Consider the following 24,797-nt stretch of genomic DNA (forward strand, 5'->3'; position numbering starts at 1 on the left):
GGGATAATTACCAGAGCCGAACAACCCACTTTTTGCCTATTTTATAAAAAGTGGACTAAACAATCATAGATCATCGTAAATTTTTTGATCAATTAATGATGTGTAACGGCTATAATTTTTGTTAGAAATGACTTATGCTTTGGGAGTCATCACTCAGTTAAAAATGTCTCGTCCCCCCCTCTTCAGATGATTGCAAAACATAATATATAAAACCATAAAAGAGTTTACAATCCTTAAAAATCACAGATACTTTTTGGAATTATCTTTCTCAGCATTTGTGCATTTCCATTTTGGATGTTCAATTTTTTTTCAAATTCAAACTTGAATTTTCACTCTCCCATTTTTCTCTAAAACAAAAAGATAAGGCAAATAGATCACAACAAAATGAAAATTAAAGAGTTTATGGATGCAAAAAAAATTGAAAAATATAATAAATGTAAGTGAAGAAATTTTTTTCACACACTAAAAATGAACACACAAGTTTTGTTATCAATGTTTGGGAAATTCCACTAGTACAACCCCTAATAGCTTCGTGGAATTTTATAAGAAAGATATTTCTAGTTGATCCTAACATGTTTTAAATGTGGTGGATATGCATGCATGAAACATGTTGAAGATGCCAATGACCTAATGATCCAAAAACATCAATGAGTAGAAAAAATTAAATTCTCAAGTTAACGTGCGGTGGGAAATTTACCAGAGCCAAACAACCCACTTTTTGCCTATTTTTCAAATAGGGGACCTAACAATCATAGATCATCGTAAATGTTTTGATCGATTAATGATGTGTAATGGCTATAATTCTTGTTAGAAATGACTTATGGTTTTCGAGCCATCACTCAGTTAAAAATGACTCGTCCTCCCTCTTTCGATGATTGCAAAACCCAATATATAAAAAACTAAAAGTTTTTACAGTCCTTAAAAATAAAAGATACCTTTTGGAATTATCTTTCTGAGCTTTTGTGCATTTCTGATGTTCAATTTTTTATCAAATTCAAACTTGATTTTTGACTCTCCCATTTTTCTCGTAAAGAAAAAGATAAGGCAAATACAGACAACAGAATGAAAATTCTAGAGTTTATGGATGCAAAAAAATTTGAAAACTATAATAAATATAGGTGAAGAAAATTATGTCACGCACTAAAAATAAACACCAAAGGTTTTTATCAATGTTTTGGAAATTCCACTAGTACAACCCCTAATACCTTCGTGGAATTTTATAAGAAAGAGATTTCTAATTGATTCTAACATGTTTTAAATTTGGTGGATATGCATGCCTGAAACATGTTGAAGATGCAAATGACCTGATGATCAAAAAATTTCAAGGAGTAGAAAATATTAAATTCTCCAGTTAACGTGCGGTGGGATATGTACCAAAGCCAAACAACCCACTTTTTGCCTATTTTACAAAAATCGGACCTAACAATCATAGATCATCGTAAATGTTTTTATCAATTAATGATGTGTAACGACTATAATTTTAGCTATGACTTATGGTTTTGGAGTCATCACTCAGTTAAAAAGACCTCCCCCCCCCCCCCCCCCCCCCCCCCCCCCCCCCATCCACTCCCCTCCTCGCTCCTCTTCCGATGATTGCAAAACCCAAAATATAAGAAACTACAAGAGTTTACAATCCTTAAAACTCATAGATACTTTTTGAAATTATCTCTCTATCATTTGTGCATTTCCATTTTGCATTTTCAATTTTTTTTTAAATCCAAACTGGAGTTTTCATTCTCCCTTTTTTTTCGTAAACAAAAAGATAAGGCAAATAGATCACAACAAAATGAAAATTTTAGAGTTTATGTATGGAAAAAAATTTGAAAATTAAATAAATGTAAGTGAAGAAAATTATTTCACGCACTAAAAATGAACGCACGAGTACAACCCCTAATAGCTTGGTCGAATTAATAAGAAAGAGATTTCTAATTGATCCTAACATGTTTTAAATGTGGTAAATATGCATGCTTCAAACATGTAGAAGATGCAAAAGACCTAATGATCAAAAAATTTCAAGGAGTAGAAAATATTAAATTCTCCAGTTAACGTGCGGTGGGATATTTACTAGAGCCAAACAACCAACTTTTTGCCTATTTTACAAAAAGTGGACGTAACAATCATAGATCATCGTAAATGTTTTGATCGATTAATGATGTGTAACGACTGTAATTTTTGTTAGAAATGACTTATGGTGTGGGAGTCATCACTCAGTTAAAAATGCCTCGCCCTCCCTCTTCCGATGAATGCAAAACCCAATATATAAAAAACTAAAAGAGTTTATAGTCCTTAAAAATAAAAGTTACTTTTTGGAATTATTTATCTCTGCATTTGTGCATTTCAATTTTGGATGTTCAATTTTTTTTCAAATCCAAACTTGAGTTTTTACTCTCCCATTTTTCTCGTAAACAAAAAGATAAGGCAAATACATCACAACAAAATGAAAATTTTAGAGTTTATGGATACAAAAATATTTGAAAACTATAATAAATATAAGTGAAGAAAATTATTTCACACACTAAAAATGAACACCAAAGTTTTGTTATCCATGTTTGGGAAATTCCAGTAGTACAACCCCTAATAGGTTCATGGAATTTTAAAAGAAAGATATTTCTAATTGATCCTAACAAGTTTTAAATGTGGTGGATATGCATGCCTGAAATATGTTGAAGATGCAAATGACCTGATGATCCAAAAATTTCAAGGAGAAGAAAATATTAAATTCTCAAGTTAACGTGTGGTGGGATATTTACCAGAGCCAAACAAGCCACTTTTTGCCTATTTTACAAAAAGCGGACCTAACAGTCATAGATCATCGTAAATGTTTTGATCGATTAATGATGTGTAAAGACTATAATTTTTGTTATGACTTATAGTTTGGGAGTCACCACTCAGTTAAAAATACCTCCCCCCCCCCCACACCTTCTTCCCCTCTTCCGATGATTGCAAAACCAAATATATAAAAAACTAAAATAGTTTACAATCCTTAAAAATCATAGATACTTTTTGGAATTATCTCTCTCAGCATTTCTGCAATTCTATTTTGGATGTTCAATTTTTTTCAAATCCAAACTTGAGTTTCCAATCTCCCATTTTTCTCGTAAACAAAAAGATAAGGCAAATAGGTCACAACAAAATGAAAAATTTAGAGTTTATGTATGCAAAAAAATTTGAAAACAATAATAAATGTAAGTGAATAAATTTATTTCACGCACTAAAAATGAACACCAAAGTTTTGTTATCCATGTTTGGGAAATTCCACTAGTACAAACCCAAGTAGCTTGGTGGAATTTTATTAGAAAGAGATTTCTAACTTATCCAAACATGTTTTAAATGTGGTGGATATACATACCTGAAACATGTTGAAGATGCCAATGACCTAATGATCCAAATATTTCGAGTAGAAAAAATTAAATTCTCAAGATAACGTTCTGTGGGATATTTACCAGAGCCAAACAATCCACTTTTTGCCTATTTTATAAAAAGCAGACCTAACAATCACAGATTATTGTAAATGTTTTGATCGATTAATGTAGTGTAATGGCTATAATTTTTTTTAGAAATGAGTTATGGTTTGGGAGTCATCACTCAGTTAAAAATGCCTCGCCCTCCCTCTTCTGATGATTACCAAACCCAATATATAAAAAATTAAAAGAGTTTACAGTCCTTAAAAATAAAAGAAATTTTTTAGAATTATCTCTCTCTGCATTTGTGCATTTCCATTTTCGATGTTCAATTTTTTTTCAAATGAAAACTTGAGTTTTCACTCTCCCATTTTTCTCGTAATGAAAAAGATAAGGCAAATACATCACAAAAAAATAAAAATTATAGAGTTTATGGATGCAAAAAAATTTGAAAACTATATTAAATGTAAGTGAAGAAAATTATTTCACTTACTAAAAATGAACACCAAGGTTTTGTTATCCATGTTTGATAAATTCCACTAGTACAGCCCCTAATAGGATCGTGGAATTTTAAAGGAAAGCGATTTCTAATTGATCGTAACATGTTATAAATGTGGTGGATATGCATGCTTGAAACATGTTGAAGATGCAAATGACCTATTGATCAAAAAATATCAAGGAGTAGAAAATATTAAATTCTCCAGTTAACATGCGGTGGGATATTTATGAGAGCCAAACAACCCACTTTTTTCCTATTTTACAAAAAGCGGACCTAACAATCATAGATCATCAAAAATGTTTTGATCGATTAATGATGTGTAACGGCTATAATTTTTGTTATGACTTATGGTTTGGGTGTCATCACTCAGTTAAAAATACATCGCCCCCCACTTCCGATGATTGCAAAACCCAATATATAAAAAACTAAAAGAGTTTGCAATCCTTAAAAACTACAGATACTTTTTGGAATTATCTCTCTTAGCATTTGTGCATTTCCATTTTGGATGTTCAATTTTTTTTCAAACCAAAACTTGAGTTTTCACTCTCCCATTTTTCTCGTAAACATAAAGATAAGGCAAATAGATCACAACAAAATGAAAATTTTAGAGTTTATGTATGCAAAAAAATTTGACAACAATAATAAATGTAAGTGAGAAAATTATTTCACGCACTAAAAATGAACACCAAAGTTTTGTTATCCATGTTTGGGAAATTCCACTAGTACAACCCCTAATAGCTTGGTGGAATTTTATAAGAAAGAGATTTCTAATTGATCGTAACATGTTTTAAATGTGGTGGATATGCATGCCTAAAACATGTTGAAGATGCAAATGACCTAGTGATCCAAAAATTTAAAGGAGTTGAAAAAATTAAATTCTCAAGTTAATGTTCGGTGGGATATTTACCAAAGCCAAACAACCCACTTTTTTCCTATTTTACCAAAAGTAGACCTAGGCATCATAGATCATCGTAAATGTTTTGATCAATTAATTATTTTTAACGGCTATAATTTTTTTTTAGAAATAACTTATGGTTTGGGAGTCATCACTCAATTAAAAATGCTTCGCGCCCCTCTTCCGATGATTGCAAAACCCAATATATATAAAAATAAAAGAGTTTAAATTCTTTTAAAAATCACAGATACTTTTCTGAATTATCTCTCTCAGTATTTGTACATTTCCATTTTCGATGTTCAATTTTTTTCAAATCCAATCTTGAGTTTTCTCACTCCCATTTTTCTCGTAAATAAAAAGATAAGGCATATAGATCATAGCAAAATGAAAATTTTAGAGTTTATGGATGCAAAAAAATTTGTAAACTATAATAAATGTAAGTGCAGAAAATCATTTCATGCATTAAAAATCAAAACACAGTTTTTGTTATCCATGTTTGGGAAATTCCCTAGTACAACCCCTAATAGCTTGTTGAAATTTTATAAGAAAGAGATTTCTGATTGATCCTAACATGTTTTAAATGTGGTGGATATGCATGTATGAAACATGTTGAAGATGCAAATGACCTAATGATCGAAAAATTTCAAAGAGTAGAAAAAATTGAATTCTCAAGTTAACGTGTGGTGGGATATTTACCATAGACAAACAAGCCATTTTTTACATATTTTTAAAAAAGCGGACCTAACAATATTAGATCATCATAAATGTTTTGATTGAATAATGAAGTGCAACAACTATAATTTTTGTTAAATATGACTTATGGTTTGGGAGTCAACACTCAGTTAAATATGCCTCGCTCTTCTGATGATTGCAAAACCCAATATATAAAAAACTAAAAGAGTTTAAAATCCTTAAAAATCACATATACTTTTTGGAATTATCTCTCTCAGCATTTGTGCATTTCCATTTCGGATGTTCATTATTTTTTCAAATCCAAACTTGTGTTTTCACTCTCCCATTTTTCTCTTAAACAAAAATATAAGGCTAATTGATCTCTACTAAATGAAAAATTTTAGAGTTTATGGATGCAAAAAAAATTGAAAACAATAATAAATGTAATTGAAGAAAATTATTTCACGCACTAAAAATCAACACCAAAGTTTTGTTTTCCATGTTTTGGAAATTCCACTAGTAAAACTCCTAATAACTTTATGGAATTTTATAAAAAAGCGATTTCTAATTGATCCTACCATGTTTTAAATGTGGTGGATATGCATGCCTGAAACATGTTGAAGATGGAAATGACCTAATGAACCAAAAATTTCAATGAATAGAAAATACTAAATTCTCAAGTTAACGTGCGGTGGGATATTAACCGGAGCCAAATAACCCACTTTTTGCCTATTTTAGAAAAAGCGGACCTAACAATCATAGATCATTGTAAATGTTTTGATCGATTAATGATGTGTAATGGCTATAATTTTTGTTATGACTTATGGTTTGGGTGTCATCACTCAGTTAAAAATGCCTCACCCTCCCCCTCTTACGATGATTGCAAAACCCAATATATAAAAAACTAAACGAGTTTACAATCTTTAAAAATCACAGATACTTTTTGGAATTATCTCTCTCAGCATTTGTGCATTTCCATTTTGGATGTTCAATTTTTTTTCAAATCCAAACTTGAGTTTTCACTCTTCAATTTTTCTCGTAAACAAAAAGATAAGACAAATAAATCATAACAAAATGAAAATTTTAGACTATAATAAAAGTAAGAAAGAAAATTATATCACGCACTAAAAATGAACACACAAGTTTTTTTATCCATGTTTGGGAACTAGTACAACCACTAATAGCTTGATGGAATTATTATAAGAAAGAGATTTCTAATTGATCCTATTATGTTTTAAATGAGGTGGATATGCATGTCTGAAACATGTTGAAGATGCAAATGACCTAATGATCCAAAAATTTCGAGTAGAAAAACTAAAGTTCTCAAGATAACGTGCTATGGGATATTTACCAGAGCCAAACAACCCACTTTTTGCCTATTTTACAAAAAGTAGACCTAACAATCATAGATCATCGTAAATGTTTTGATCGATTAATGATGTGTAAATTCTATATTTTTATTTAAAAATGACTTATGGTTTGGGAGTCAACACTCAGTTGAAAAGGCCTCGCCCCCTCTTTCGATGATTGCAAAACCCATTATATAAAAAAAATAATGATATTATAATCCATAAAAATCATAGATACTTTTTGGAATTATCTCTCTCAACATTTGTGCGGTGGGATGATTACCAGAGCGAAAAAACCCACTTGTTGCCTATTATACAAAAAGCGGACCTAACAATCATAGACCATCTGAAATGTTTTCATCGATTAATGATGTGTAATGGCTATAATTTTTGTTCGAAATGACAAGTGGTTAGGGAGTCAGCACTCAGTTAAAAAAGCAACCCCCCCCCCCTCCCCCCCCCCCCCCCCTCCCGCCTTCCGATGATTGCAAAGCTCAAAATATAAAAAAAACTAAAAGAGTTTACAAACCATAAAAATCACAGATACTTTTTGGAATTATCTCTCTCAGTATTTGTGCATTTCCATTTTGGATGTTCAATATTTTTTCAAATCCAAACTCGAGTTTTCAATCTCCCATTTTTCTCATAAACAAAACGACAAGGCAAAAAGATCACAACAAATTGAAAATTTTAGAGTTTATGTATGAAAAAGAATTTGAAAACTATAATAAATGTAAGTGAAGAAAATTATTTCAAGCACTATAAATGAATACCAAAGTTTTGTTATCCATGTTTGGGAAATTCCACTAGTATTACCCTTAATAGTTAGGTGGAATTTTATAAGAAAAAAATTTCTAATTGATCCTAACTTGTTTTAAATGTGGTGGATATGCATGCCTGAAGCATGTTGAAGATGCAAATGACCTAATGATCCAAAAATTAAATTCTCCAGTTAACGTACGGTGGGATATTTACTAGTGACAAACAATCCACTTTTTGCCTATTTACAAAAAGCGGACCTAACAATCATTGATTATCGTAAATTTTTTTATCGAATAAAGATGTGAAACGACTATAATTTTTGTTAGAAATGACTTATGGTTTGGGAGTCAACGCTCAGTTAAAAATGCCTCACCCCCTCGCCTCGCCCCCTCTTCTAATGATTGCAAAACTCAATATATAAAAAACTAAAAGAGTTTACAATCCGTAAAAATCATAGATCCTTTTTGGAATTATCTCTCTCAACATTTGTGCATTTCCATTTTGGATGTTCAATATTTTTTCAAATCCAAACTTGAGTTTTTACTCTCCCTTTTTTCTAGTAAACGAAAAGATACGGCAAATAGGTCACAACAAAATGAAAATTTTAGAGCTTATGTATGCAAAAAAATTGAAAATTATAATAAATGTAAGTGAAGAAAGCTTTTTCACGCACTAAAAAAGAACACCAAAGTTTTGTTATCCATGTTTGGGAAATTCAACTTGTACAACCCCTAATAGCTTCGTGGAATTTTAAAGGAAAGAGATTTCTAATTGATCCTAATATGTTTTAAATGTGGTGGATTTGCATGCCTGAAACATGTTGAAGATGCAAATGACCTAATGATCTAAAAATTTCAAGGAGTAGAAAAAATTAAATTCTTAAGTTAACGAGCGGTGGGATATTGATCGAAGCCAAACAACCCACTTTCTGCCTATTTTACAAAAAGCGGACCTAACTATAATAAATCTTCATAAATGTTTTGATCGATTAATGATGTGTAACGGCTATAAGTTTTGTTAGAAATGACTTATGGTTTGGGACTCGACACTCTGTTAAAAATGCCTTGTCCCCCTCTTCCGATGATCGCAAAACTAAAAAAAAAAAAAAAAACTAAAAGAGTTTACAATCCTTAAAAATCAAAGATACTATTTGGAATTATCTCTCCAACCATTTGTGAATTTCCATTTTGGATGTTCAATTTTTTTTCAAATCCAAACTTGAATTTTAACTCTCCCATTTTTCTTGTAAACAAAAAGATAAGGCAAATACATCACAACAAAATAAAAATTTAAGAGTTTATGCAGGCAAAAAAATTTGAAAACTATAATAAATGTAACAGAAGAAAATTATTTCACGCACTAAAAACGAACACCAAAGAATTGTTATCCATGTTTGGGAAATTCCACTAGTACAACCTCTAATAGCTTAACAGAATTTTATAAGAAAGAGATATCTAATTGATCCTAACTTGTTTTAAATGTGGTGGATATGCTTGCATGAAACATGTTGAAGAAGCAAATGACCTAATGATCCAAAAAATTAAAAGAGTAGAAAAAATTAAATTCTCCAGTTACAAGAGCCAAACAACCCAATTTTTGCCTATTTTACATAAAGCGGACCTAACAATCATAGATCATTGTACACATTTTGATCGATTAATGATGTCTAACGGTTAAATTTTTTTTTTAGAATTGACTTATGGTTTGGGACTTACCACTCAGTTAACAAAGCCACGCCACACCCCCTGTCCTCTTCCTATGATTGCAAAACTCAATATAAAAAAAACTAAAAGAGTTTACAATACTTAAAAATTACAGATACTTTTTGGAATTATTTATCTCAACATTTGTGCATTTACAATTTGGATGTTCAATTTTTTTCGAATCCAAACATGAGTTTTCACTCTTCCATTTTGCTCGTAAACAAAAAGATAAGGAAAATAGATAAAAAAATATATGAAAATTTTAGAGTTTTGAATGAAAAAAAACTTGAAAACAATAATAAATGTGCGTTAAGAAAATTATTTCATGCACTAAAAATGAACACCTAAGTTTTGTTATCCATGTATAGGAAATTCCACTAGTACAACCCCTAATAGCTTGGTGGAATTTATAAGAAAGAGATTTCTAATTGATCCAAACATGTTTTAAATGTCGTGTATATGCATGTCTAAAACATGTTGAAGATGGAAATTACCTACTGATCCTAAATTTCAAGGAGTACAAAAACATAAATTCTGCAGTTAATGTGCGATGGGATCTTTACCAAAGCCAAACAATCTACTTTTTGCTTATTTTACAAAAAGCGGACCTAACAATCACAGATCAACGTAAATACCTTGCAAACCCCCCCCCCCCCCCCCCCCTCCCCCTCTTCCGATGATTGCAAAACCCAATATATAAAAAACTAAAAGAGTTAACAATCCTTAAAAATCACATATACTTTTTGGAATTATCTCTCTCAGTATTTGTACAATTCCATTCAATTTTTTTTTAAATCCAAACATGAGTTTTCACTCTCTCATTTTTCTTGTAAACAAAAAGAAAAGGAAAATAGATCACAAAAAAATGAAAATTTAGAGTTTATGTATCCAAAAAAATTTGAAAACTATAATACATGTAAGTGAAGAAAAGTTTTTCACGCACTAAAAATGAACACACAAATTTTGTTAGCCATGTTTTGGAAATTCCACTAGTTCAACCCCTTATAGCTTGGTGGAATATTATAAGAAAGAGATTTATAAGTGATCCTTACATGTTTTAAATGTGGTGGATATGCATGCCTGAAACATGTGAAGATGCAAATGACCTCATGATCCAAAAATTTCAAGGAGTAGAAAAAATAAAATTCTCAAGTTAAGGTGCGGTGGGATATTTACCAGAGCGAAACAATCCACTTTTTGCCTATTTTAAAAAAAGTGGACCTCACAATCATAGATCATCGTAAATGATGTGTAACGGCTATAATTTTTGTTAGAAATGACATGTAGTTTGGGAGTCAATACTCAGTTAAAAAAGTCTCGCTCCCCCTCTTCCGATGATAGCAAAACTCAATATAAAAAAATTAAAAGAGTTTACAATTCTTAAAAATCACAGATACTTTTTGGAAACATCTCTCTCAGTATTTGTCCATTTCCATTTTGGATGTTCAATATGTTTTCAAATCCAAACTTGAGTTTTCAATCTCCAATTTTTTCTCATAAAAAAAAAGATAAGGGAAAAAGATCACAACAAAATGAAAATTTTAGAGTTATGTATGCAAAAAAATTGAAAACTATAATAAATGTAAGTGAAGAAAATTATTTCACGCACTATAAATGAACACCAAAGTTTTGTTATCCATGTTTGGGAAATTCCACTAGTACTACCCTTAATAGCTAGGTGGAATTTTATAAGAAAGAGATTTCTAATTGATCCTAACTTGTTTTAAATGTGGTGGATATGCATGCCTGAAACATGTTGAAGATGCAAATGACCTAAATATCCAAAAATTTCAAGGAGTAGAAAAAATTAAATTCTCCAATTAACGTGTTGTGGGATATTTACCAGAGACAAACAACCCACTTTTTGTCTATTTACAAAAAGCGGACCTAACAATCATTGATCATCGTAAATGTTTTGATTGAATAATGATGTGAAATGGCTATAATTTTTTTTAGAAATGACTTAGGTTAGCGAGTCAATGCTCAGTTAAAAACGCCTTGCCCCCTCTCCTCGCTCACTCTTCCGATGATTGCAAAAGCCAATATTTAAAAAACTAAAAGAGTTTACAATCCGAAAAAATCATAGATCCTTTTTGGAATTATCTCTCTCAGCATTTGTGCAATTCCATTTTGGATATTCAATATTTTTTCAAATCCAAACTTGAGTTTCACTCTCCCATTTTTCTAGTAAACAAAAAAATAAGGCAAATAGATGACAATAAAATGAAATTTTAGAGTTGATGTATGCAAAAAAAATTGAAAACTACAATAAATGTAAGTGAAGAAAGTCTTTTCATGCACTAAAAATGAACATCAAAGTTTTGTTATCCATGTTTGGGAAATTCCACTAGTACAACCCTTATAGCTTCGTGGAATTTTATAAAAAGAGATTTCTAATTGATCCTAACATGTTATAAATGTGGTGGATATGCATACCTGAAACATGTTGAAGATGCAAATGACCTAATGATCTAAAAATTTCAAGGAGTAGAAAAAATAAAATTCTCAAGTTAACGAGCGGTGGGATCTTTACTGAAGCCAAAAAACCCACTTTCTGCCTATTTTACAAAAAGCGGATCCAACTATAATAGATCTTCATAAATGTTTTGATCGATTAATGATGTGTAACGGTAATAAGTTTTGTTAGAAATGACTTATGGTTTGGGACTCGATACTCAGTTAAAAATACATCGACCCCCCTCTTCCGATGTTCGCAAAACTCAAAATAAAAAAAACTAAAAGAGTTTACAATCCTTAAAAATCATAGATACTTTTTGGAATTATCTCTCTCAGCATTTGTGCATTTCCATTTTGGATGTTCAATTTTTTTTCAAATCCAAACTTGAGTTTTAACTCTCCCATTTTTCTTGTAAACAAAAATAAAAGGCAAATAGATCACAACAAAATGAAAATTTAAGAGTTTATGTATGCAAAAAAAATTAAAAAACTATAATACATTTAAGTGAAGAAATTTTTTTCACGCACTAAAAATGAGCACACAAGTTTTGTTGGCCATGTTTTGGAAATTCCACTAGTTCAACCCTTTATAGCTTGGTAGATTTTTATAAGAAAGAGATTTCGAATTGATCCTAACATATTTTAAATGTGGTGGATATGCATGCCTGTAACATGTGAGGATTCAAATGACCTAAAGATCCAAAAATTTTGAGGAGTAGAAAAAGTAAAATTCTCAAGTTAACGTGCGGTGGGATATTTACCAGAGCCACTTTTGTCCTATTTTACAAAAAGCGGACCTAACAATCATAGATCATCGTAAATATTTTGATCAATTAATGATGTGTAACGTCTATAATATTTCATAGAAATGACTTATGGTTTGGGAGTCATCCCTCAGTTAAAAATGCCTCGACCTCCCTCTTCCAATGATTGCAAAACCCAATATATAAAAAACTAAAAGTGTTTACAGTCTTTAAAAATAAAAGATACTTTTAGGAATTATCTCTCTCAGTGTTTGTGCTCTTCCATTTTGGATGTTCAATTTTTTTTCAAATCCAAACTTGAGTTTTCACTCTCCCATTTTTCTCGTAAACAAAAAGATAAGGCAAATACATCACAACATAATGAAAATTTTAGAGTTTATGGATGCAAAAAAAATTGAAAACTATAATAAATTTAACTGAAGAAAATTATTTCACGCACGAAAAATGAACCCCAAAGTTTTGTTATCCATGTTTGGTAAATTCCACTGGTACAACCTCTAATAGCATCTTGGAATTTTATAAGAAAAAGATTTCTAATTGATCCTAACATGTTTTAAATGTGGTGGACATGCATGCCTGAAACATGTTGATGATGCAAATGAGCTGATGATCAAAAAATTTCAAGGAGTAATAAAATAAAATTCTCCAGATAACGTGCGGTGGGATATTTACCAGAAGCAAACAACCCACTTTTTGTCTATTTTAAAAAAAACCGAACCTTACAATCATAGATCATCGTAAATGTTTTGATCGATTAATGATGTGTAACGGCAATAATTTTTTTTTAGATATGACTTATGGTTTGGGAGTCATCACTCAATTAAAAATGCCTCGCCCTCCCTCTTCCGATGATTGCAAAACCCAATATATAAAAAACTAAAAGAGTTTAAAATCCTTAAAAGTAAAAGATACTTTTTGGAATTATCTCTCTCAGCATTTTTGCATTTCCATTTTGGATGTTCTATTTTTTTTCAAATCCAAAATTAAGTTTTCACTCTCCCATTTTTCTCATAAACAAAAAGATAAGGCAAAAAGATCACAACAAAATGAAAATTTTAGAGTTTATGTATGCAAAAAAATTTGATAACTATAATAAATGTAAGTGAAGAAAATTATTTCACGCACTAAAAATGAACACACAAGTTTTGATATCTAGGTTTTGGAAATTCCACTAGTACAACCCCTTATAGCTTGGTGGAATTTTTTAAGAACGATATTTCTAATTGATCCTAACATGTTTTAAATCTGGTAGATATGCATGCCTAAAACATGTTGAAGATGCAAATGACCTAATGATCCAAGAACTTCAAGGAGTAGAAAAAATTAAATTCTCAAGTTAACGTGCGGTGGGATATTTACTAGAGCCAAACAACCCACCTAAAAATGATAGATCATTGTAAATGTTTTGATCGATTAATGATGAGTAACGACTATAATTTTTTTTAGAAATGACATGTGGTTTGGGAGTCAACACTCAGTTAAAAATGCCTCACCGCCCCTCTTCCGATGATTGCAAAAGTCAATATAAAAAAAACTTAAAGTGTTTACAATCCTTAAAAATCACAGATACTTTTTAAAATTATCTCTCTTAGTAGTTTTGAATTTCCATTTTGGATGTTCAATATATTTTCAAATCAAAACTTGAGTCTTCACTCTCCCATTTTTTTTCGTAAACAAAAAGATAAGGCAAATAGATCACAACAAAATGAAAATTTTAGAGTTTATGTATGCAAAAAAATTTCAAAACTATAATTAATGTAAGTGAAGAAAATTATTTCATGCACTATAAAGGAACACCAATGTTTTGTTATCCATGTTTGGGAAATTCCACTAGTACAACCCCTAATAGCTTGGTGGAATTTTTTAAGAAAGAGATTTCTAATTGATCCTACCATGTTTAAAATGTGGTGGATATGCATGCCTGAAACATGTTGAAGATGCATATCACCTAATGATCCAAAAATTTCAAGGAGTAGAAAAAATTAAATTCTCTAGTTAACGAGCAGTGGGATATTTACAAGAGCCAAAATATCCACTTTTTGCCTATTTACAAAAATGCGAAGATAACAATCATAGATCTTCATAAATGTTTTGATCGATTAATGATGTGCAACGGCTATAATTTTTTGTTGAATTGACTTAAGGTTTGGGAGTCAACACTCAGTTACAAATGCTTCACCCCCCCCCCCCCCCCCCCTCATCCTCTCATCCGATGATTGTAAAACTGAATATAAAAAAAACTAAAAGAGTTTACTATCCTTAAAAATCATAGATATATTTTGGAATTGTCTCTCTCAGCATTTGCACATTTCCATTTTGGATTTTCAATTGTTTTTTCAAATCCAAACTTGAGTTTTCGCTCTCCCATTTTTCTCGTAAAAACATTTTAAGGCAAATAGTTCACAATAAAAATGAAAATTTTAGAGTTTTTTTAGGCAAAAAAATTTGAAAACTATAATAAATGTAAGTGAAGAAAATTATTTGACGCACTAAAAATGAACACCAAAGTTTTGTTATCCTTGTTTGGGAAATTCCACTAGTACAACCCCTAATAGCTTCATGGAATTTTATAAGAAAGAGATGTCTTATTGATCCTAACATGTTTTAAAGGTGGTGGATAAGCATGCTTGAAACATGTCGAAGATGCAAATGACCAAATGATCCAAAAATTTCAAGGAGTAGAAAACATTAAATTCTCCAATTACGTGCGGTGGGATATTTACAAAAGCCAAACGACCCACTTTTTGTCTGTTTAACAAAAGCGGAACTAACAATCATAGATCATCGTAAATGTTTGGATTGATTATTGATGCGTAACCACTATAATGTTTTTTATGACTTATGGTTTGGGAGTCATCATTCTGTTAAAAATACTTCACCCCCCTCTTCCGATGATTGCAAAACCCAATATATAAAAAACTAAAAGAGTTTACAATCGTTAAAAATCACAGATAATTTATGGAATTATCTCTATCAACATTTGTGCATTTCCATTTTGGATGGTCAATTTCTTTTGAAATCCAAACTTGAGTTTTCTTTTTCCCATTTTTCTCGTAAACAAAAAGATAAGGCAAACAGATCACAACAAAATGAAAATTTTAGAGTTTATGTATGCATAAAAATTTCATAACTATAATAAATGTAAGTTAAGAAAATTATTTCACGTACTAAAAATGAACACAAAAGTTTTGTTATCCATGTTTGGGAAATTCCACTAGTACAACCCCTAATAGCTTGGTCGAATTAAAAAGAAAGAGATTTCAAATTGATCCTAATATGTTTTAAATGTGGTGGATATGCATGCCTGAAACATGAAGAAGATGCAAAAAACCTAATGATCCAAAAATTTCAAGGAATAGAAAAATTAAATTCTCAAGTTAACGTGCAGTGGGATATTTACCAGAGCCAAACAACCCACTTTTTGCCTATTTTACAAAAAGCAGACCTAACAATCATAGATCATCGTAAATTTTTTGATTGATTAATGATGTGTAACGACTATAATTGTTGTTAGAAATGACTTATGGTTTGGGAGTCAACAATTAGTTAAAAATGCCTCACCCCCCTCTCTTCCAATGATTGCAAAACCCAATATATATAAAAAATAAAAGTGTTTACAATCCTTAAAAATCAGAGATACTATTTGGAATTATCTCTCTCAGCATTTGTGCATTTCAATTTTGAATGTTCAACTTTTTTTCAAATCCAAACTTGAGTTTTCACTCTCCCATTTTTCTCATAAAAAAAAGGGAAATTGATAAAAAACATATGAAAATTTTAGAGTTTAAGTATGCAACAAATTGAAAAGTATAATAAATTTAAGTGAATAAAATTATTTCACGCTCTAAAAATGAAAACCAAAGTTTTGTTATCCATGTTTGGGAAATTCCACTAGTACAACACCTAATAGCTGGGTGGAATTTTAGAAGAAAGAGATTTCGAATTTATCCAAACATGTTTTAAATGTGGTGGATATGCTTGCCTGAAACATGTTGAAGATGCAAATGACCTAATGAACCAAAAATTTCAAGAAGTAGAAAAAAATGAATTCTCTAGTAAACGTGACGTGAGATAATTAACAGAGCCAAACAACCCACTTTTTGCATATTTTACAAAAAGTGGACCTAACTATCATAGATCATCGTAAATAATTTTAATCGATTAATGGTGTGTAACGCCTATAATTTTTTTTAGAAATGACTTATGGTTTGGGAGTCATCACTCAGTTAAAAAGCATCAACCACCCCCCCCCCCCCCCCCCTCTTCCGATGATTGCAAAACCCTATATATAAAAAAATAAAAGAGTTTACAATCCTTAAAAATGTCAGATACTTTTAGCCTATTTTAATAAAAGCGGACCTTACAACCATAGATCATCGTAAATTTTTTTATGGATTAATAATGTGTAAAGGCTATATTTTTTTATTAGAAATGACTTATGGTTTGGGAGTCAACACTCAGTTAAAAATGCAGTAGGATATTTACTAGAGCAAAACAACCCACTTTTTGCCTATTTTACAAAAAGTGGACCTAACAATCATAGATGATCGTTAATGTTTTGATCGATTAATGATGTGTAATGGGTATAATTTTTGTTAGAAATATCATATGTTTTGGGAGTCAACACTCATTTGAAAATGCCTCGGCCCCTCTTCCGATGATTGCAAAACCTAATATATAAAAAACTAAAAGAATTTACAATCCTTAAAAATCATGGATACTTTTTGGAATTATCTCTCTCAAAAATTGAGCATTTCCATTTTGGATGTTCAATATTTTTTCAAATCCAAACTTCAGTTTTCAGTCTCCCATTTTTCTCGTAAACAAAAAGATAAGGCAAATAGATCACAACAAAATGAAAGTTTTAGAGAAAAATTTCAAATATAAGAAATGTAAGTGAAGAAAATTATTTCACACACTAAAAATGAACACCAAATTTTTGTTATCCATGTTTGGGAAATTCCATGAGTACAACCCCTAATAGCTGGGTGGAATTTTAAAAGAAAGAGATTTCTAATTGATCCTAACATGTGTTAAATGTGGTGGATATGCATGCTTGAAACATGGTTAAGAAGCAAATGACCTAATGATCCAAAAATTTCGAAGAGAAGAAAATTTTAAATTCCCAAGGTAACAAGCTGTGGGATATTTTCCAAAGCCAAACAACCCACTTTTTGCGTATTTTACAAAAAGTGGACCTAACAGTCATAGATTATCATAAATGTTTTGATCGATTAATGATGTGTAAAGCCTATAATTTTTGTTAGATATGACTTATGGTTTGGGAGTCAACACTCAGTTAAAAATTCCTAACCCCCACCCCCCCCCCCCCCCCCCCCCCCCCCCCCCTATTCCCGATGATTGCAAAACCCACTATGTAAAAAACGAAAAGAGTTTAGAATCCTTAAAAATCACAGATACTTTTTGGAATTATTTCTCACAGAATTTGTGCATTTTCATTTCATTTTAGATGTTCAATATTTTTTCAAATCCAAACTTGAGTTTTCACTCTCCCATTTTTCTCGTAAATAAAAGATAAGGCAAATAGATCACAACAAAATTAAAATTTTAGAGTTTATATCTACAAAAACGAAAACTATAATAAATGTAAGTAAAAAAAATTATTCACACACTAAAAATGAACACCAAAGTTTTGTTATCCATGTTTGGGAAATTCCACTAGTACAACCCCTAATAGCTAGGTGGAATTTTATCAGAAAGAGATTTCAAATTGATCCTAACTTGTTTTAAATGTGGTGGATATGCATACCTGAAACATTTTGAAGATGCATATGACCTATTGATCCAAAAATTTCAAGGAGTAGAAAAAATTAAATTCTCATGTTATCGAGTGGTGGGATATTTACTAGAGCCAAACAACCCACTTTTTGCCTATTTTACAAAAAAGCGGACCTAAAAATCATAGATTATTGTAAATATTTTGATCAATTAACGATGTGTAACGGTTATAATTTTTGTTAGAAATGACTTTTGGTCTGGGTGTCAACACTCAGTTAAAAATGCCTCACCCCCTCTTCTGATGATTGCAAAACCCAATATAGAAAAGACTAAAAGAGTTTACAATCCTTAAGAATCACAGATACTATTTGGAATTATCTCTCTCATCTTTTGTGCATTTACATTTTGGGTATTAAAATTTTTTTGAAATCCAAACTTGAGTTGTCAATCTCCCATTTTTCTCGAAAACAAAAAGATATGGCAAATAGATCAGTACAAAATGAAAATTTTAGAGTTTATGTATGTAAAAAATTGAAAACACTTATAAATGTAACTGAAGAAAATTATTTCACGCACTAAAAATTAACATCAAAGTTTGTTATCCATGTTTGGGAAATTCCACTAGTACAACCCCTAATAGCTTGGTGGAATTTTATAAGAAAGAGATTTCTAATTGATCCTAACATGTTTTAAATGTGGTGGATATGTATGCCTGAAACATGTTGAAGATGCAAATGACCTAATGATCCAAAAATTTCAAGGAGTAGAAGAAATTAAATTCTCAAGTTCATGTGCGGTGGGAAATTTACCAGGGCAAAAGAACCTACTTTTTGCTTATTTTACAAAAAGCGGACCTAAAAATCATAGATCATCGTAAATGTTTTGATCGATTAATGATGTGTAACGGGTATAATTTTGGTTAGATATGACTTATGGTTATGTAGTCAACACTCGTTTAAAAATGCCTCACCCCATCATCCACACCCCCCCCCCCCCCCCCCCCCCCCCCCCCCCTCTTCCGATGATTGCAAAACCCAATATAAAAAAAACTAAAAGAGTTTAAAATCTTTTAAAATCACAGATACCTTTTGGAATTATCTCTCTCAGCTTTTGTGCATTTCCATTTTCGATGGTCAGTTTTTTTTCAAATCCAAACTTGAGTTTTCACTCTCTCAATTTTCTCATAACCAAAAAGATAAGGAAAATAGATCACAACAAAATGAAAATTTTAGAGTTTATGTGTGAAAAAAAAATTGAAAACTATAATAAATTTAAGTGAAGAATTTTTTTTCACGCACTAAAAATGAACACAGAAGTTTTGTTAGCCATGTTTTGGAAATTCCACTAGTTTAACCCTTATAGCTTAATGGAATTTCATAAGAAAGAGATTTCTAATTGATCCTAACATGTTTTAAATGTTGTGGATATGCATGCCTAAAATATGTGAAGATGCAAATGACCTAATAATTCAAAATTTTCAAGCAGTAGAAAAAATAAAATTCTTAAGTTAACGTGCGGTGCGATATTTACCAGAGCGAAACAAACCCACTTTTTGCCTATTTTATGAAAAGCAGACCAAACAATCGTAGATTATCGTAAATGTTTTGATTGATTAATGATGTGTAACAGCTATAATTTTTGTTAGAAATGACTATTGGTATGGGAGTCATCACTCAGTTAAAAATGCCTTGCCCTCCCTCTTTCGATGATTGCAAAACCCAATATATAAAAAACTAGAAGAGTTTTCAGTCCTTAAAAATAAAAGATACTTTTTGGAATTATCTCTTTCAGCATTTGTGCATTTCATTTTGGATGTTCAAATATTTTTTAAATCCAAACTGGAGTTTTCACTCTCCATTTTTCTCGTAAACAAAAAGATTTATATTTAAATTGAAGCGTAAATTAGCCTTTCATGTCCAAAAAAATTCTAACTCAAAACGCTCAGATCTTTGATGGCCACAGTTCAAGTGAAAGCACAACAAATAACACATTTTTTAAAAATAAGTTAGAAAATATGGTGAGATGGATAATTTTAAACATTCAGGTCCAAGAAAATGCCAATCCTCAACAAACAAGGCAAATAACAGATGAATATTGTTAGTAAAGGTAGGAGTATTCCATGAAAAGGATAACTATATGAAGGAACTGTTTTGAGCTCGGGACACAACTTCAACAAAATTTCAGACTAGGATTTCTTACAAAAGCCACAAATCTACTCATAAAACCTAAGAGAGTCGCATAATCTGAACTCAATATCTCTCCTTGTTCTGTATTGCCTAACCATATTACAAGACTAATTAATATTTTCCAGGACTCATGCAACACCGTTCAAAGTGATCAGAAAAATGGCAAAAGCCACAGCAACTTTAGCCCTAGATAGGCTGCAATAATAATAGCAAGAGATTGGACTCAGAAACTGATACCATAGGTGCTCCACATCCCACTGGTTAAGTCTTTGCAACTTCATTTTCCCCCAATTTCTTTCTCTATCAAAGCCTCATCAGCTGTATAAACGGGGGCTAGAGAAAAGCAGAGAACACAATAGAAGGCAGCTACACCATGGCCAGTATGTATCTTACTTCAAGAGAGCCGGTGTTGTACCCAACAACGAGATGCCCAAGCCTAATTACAACAAAGCAAACAAAAGTACATTAACTAGCTTAACTACATCTATATAAAACTACTTTCATCCTTGACAATCCAAAAATATAATGATGTTTCAAGGTATAAAGTTTTAGTAACATGTTGCTGGAACTGACTTGGTACCATAGCCAAGTGCAGATAACAATCCCCAAGACCATCAGTTAAATATTTGAATATAACTCATTGATCTTGAATCAGAAGCCTATCCCTGTATGTCTGGTATAACCTCATGGACAGAATGGCTCTTAACCACTAATATCTAAGTGAATTACCTGAAGTATTGACAGCCCCAATAACACTATGTACGTGGCCTAGTAGAGAAACAGCCTCAAGCCTCAATAGCCATAGTTGAAAACACACATTCACTGCCTTACAATAGCCAAAGCTGCCAAAAAGTTGACTGTTACTGGTTTAAAGAGAGGCATCACAGCAGACTCGTTCCTGTGTGACAAGAGAAGAATTAAATTATCAATACTGAATTCCATGAGACATGTTAGAACGATCTCCAAATGATGTTAACTGTTAATTGGACCCTTTTTATCTTGATCATTTTGTCCATCATTCTGAATACAAGTATTGAAAATCACGAGGATATAATTAAAATTGAATACAAAAATCCAAAACAAAGATTTCTTGATTCCATTTCTTTTTGAATCTTTAATTCCAGGGGTTCTTCTTTCTGGACTTGCCAGGTAAAGTTTTAGCCTCCAGCTGCAGCTACAAGATGAGATCATCATATTCTATAGAAGTGCTTCCTACTTGCACAAGTAGATGTGTAACCAAGTTTTTCCACCAGATGGAAAAATAGAGCACAAACACATATTTATTAGATGCTTGTTCAGAAATCAGTCTCACACGATATATTCTTCCCCCAAGAGAACATAGTGAAGAATGCACACGACAAGCACCCTTTAATGGGTATACAAATGCTGAGAAAAAAAAACACAAACATGATCTCCAAAAATGTGCTTAAATTTGACAATTTTCCCATAAATGAACTGATTACCGTTTTAATTTTCATATCACCCATGTACAACAGATGGATCCTGTCCATTAAAGCAGCAGTCCACCTCACTCCTTCCAGCCTGATAAAGGTTCGGAAATGCCAGTAGAGTTATCACTTTGTCCAACAGTTTTTGTCTGAAGCTAAAAATCCATGGTTAATTCGAACTTCACCAAACCCCTTTGAGGTAGAATATTCAGCTTGACGTTTCACTCATATCATTCTCAGCCTTTTACTCATGGCCATTTGAATCAGTTTATTGATCAATGAGCAAATCCTGCCCTGATGGCACTCTCAAGAGTAAAACCCTTAACTTTCATCATACAGTGATAAGTTTTTGGCATAGAAGCCCCTGCTTGCACACACAATTCAATGACAGCCGGTGCGTGTCCATAGTACCCCCTCCCACTATCCAAGAGGACAGGAGGGTCTTGAGGCCTCATGTGCCACACAACTTTTGGGGCACCAGATTATCCACCTCGGCCTTCTTCCAAAAGTGAGTTCCCCTCCAACCTTCATACTTAAAGACCCCACAGAGCCGAGCTGTATGTCCTGAAGGTCCCACATGAACTTCTGAACAGTATTCACAAACCTTTGCTGGGTAAACAAGTAAAAGCTTTTTAACTCCTAATCTCAGCCTTTCCCATGCCTCTAAAGTCACTTGTGCAACTGATCTCAGCTCATCAGTTGAAGCAGTAACATTATTGGTTTCTGGTATCTCATTGGTGGCATAAAGAATTTCATCAGAGATATCTACTCCAGCTTGGTAGCATAGTTCAAGAACTGCTGGAATTCGGTGAAAATCAAATATCTGCTCATGTTTTATGACATCTTGGAACATGTTATTAAGGTGAAAGGATTCAATTCGGACAAGGACATCATTCAGGTTGCCATCAATCCAACAGTGAGTACGGTTTTTGCAATTGCACCTGGGTCCATGGCAGGTCTTGATCAGGTGGCCACTCTGACCCACATGAATCTCAGGGCAAAACCTGCAAGATATTTCAACTGCTTAAAATGATCAAACATATCGATCTCTAAGCCACAGACTTCCACTTAAATAGCTGAGGATCTATGCTTGCTTACTTGCATGCCTTGATTGGGATAACATTGAGAAGAGATGAAACCCCTTTAATAAGTTGCGCTCTAGCAATAAGCACATCATATGCAACAGGAACCATATCCTTCACAGGATAATTCTTTGCCCTATTTTTAATTCTTGTAAGAATCATAGGACGAAGCTTGCTCCAATCCATTCTTGAGCTGTAAGATCTAGATTGCATGAAATGATTATTAGCATCATGCCGAGCAAGAAGCATGAGTTTCCTCAAGTAGGCCATGGAGAAACTGCAGCAAGGACCAAGATGCTCGAGTAAATGTTGAGAAGCAAATGGCAGAAGCAATCACATCAAGAGCAATATGTAAACAACATCAGATACAGATAAAGAAACGGAAACATACATATCTATTCATTCACCAACAACAATGCATTATTCCCTACGAAAAAAGAATGTCCAAATTAAATACTATGAGACTTCCATCTAGAATAACACACTTCTTATAGATCAACATGAGATAATCAAGATATAGAAAATTTGAGTTTTTTTCTGCATTCTTCTGAATGATTGCCAGCAAGAGACACATTTTACCAAAACATTTCCTTTATGACTCCAGCTGGACACTTTCTTTTAAAATATTGTCTTGAAGAGTCAATTCATATATATATATATATTTAAGAGAGGGATAATTTCCAACTTGCAGACCACATAGAACAGCAATCGTCTAGAAGGAAAACAATCCTAAGACCACTCCAGAAATCTCATGGCATACTGGATCATGCAACATGCGGTGGGATATTTACCAGAGCCAAACAACCCATTTTTATGCCTATTTTACAAAAAGCGGACCTAACAATCATAGATCATCGTAAATGTTCTGATCGATTAATGATGTGTAACGACTATAAATTTTTTATGACTTATGGTTTGGGAGTCATCACTCAGTTAAAAATAAGTCGTCCCTCCCTCAAACCCCCCCCCCCCCCCCCCCCCCCCCCCTTATCTCTTCCGATGATTGCAAAACCCAATATATAAAACACTAAAAGAGTTTACAATCCTTAAAAATCACAGATACTTTTTGGAATTATCCCCCCCCTTATCTCTTCCGATGATTGCAAAACCCAATATATAAAACACTAAAAGAGTTTACAATCCTTAAAAATCACAGATACTTTTTGGAATTATCTCTCTCAGCATTTGTGCGTTTCCATTTTGGATGTTCAATTTTTTTTCAAATCCAAACTTGAGTTTTCACTCTCCCATTTTTCTCATAAACAAAAAGATAAGGAAAAAATATCACAACAAAATGAAAATTTTAGCGTTTATGTATGCAAAAATATTTGAAAACTACAATAAATGTAAGTGAAGAAAATTATTTCACGCACTAAAAATGAACACACAAGTTTTGATATCCATGTTTGGGAAATTCCACTAGTACAACCCCTTATAGCTTGGTGGAATTTTATAAGAAAGAGATTTTTAATTGATCCTAACATGTTTTAAATGTGGTGGATATGCATGCCTGAAATATGTTGAAGATGCAAATGACCTAATGATCCTAAAACTTCATGGAGTAGAAAAAATGAAATTCTCAAGTTAACGTGAGGTGGGATATTTAACAGAGCCAAACAACCTACTTTTTGCCAATTTTAAAAAAAGGGGACCTAAGATTCATAGATCATTAAATGTTTTGATCGATTAATGATGTGTAACATCTATAATTTTTTTTAGAAATGACAGGTGGTTTGGGAGTCAACACTCAGTTAAAAATGCCTCAACCCCCCCTCTTCCGATGTCTTCCGATGATTGCAAAAGTCAATATAAAAAAACATAACGTGTTGACAATCCTTAA

At 32.0% G+C, this 24,797-nt stretch overlaps 1 pseudogene; it reads right to left on the reverse strand.

Moving 5' to 3' along the window:
• Nucleotides 1-22,150: 22,150 nt before the first annotated feature.
• On the reverse strand, nucleotides 22,151-23,229 carry LOC137951177 (APO protein 4, mitochondrial-like; annotated as a pseudogene).
• Nucleotides 23,230-24,797: the final 1,568 nt, after the last annotated feature.

The sequence above is a fragment of the Aristolochia californica genome, unplaced genomic scaffold (genome assembly GCF_029961685.1).
Source record: "Aristolochia californica isolate CCGP_79_NKW_82.1479 unplaced genomic scaffold, dmAriCali1.0.hap1 SCAF_15, whole genome shotgun sequence".
Taxonomy (NCBI): Eukaryota; Viridiplantae; Streptophyta; class Magnoliopsida; order Piperales; family Aristolochiaceae; genus Aristolochia; species Aristolochia californica.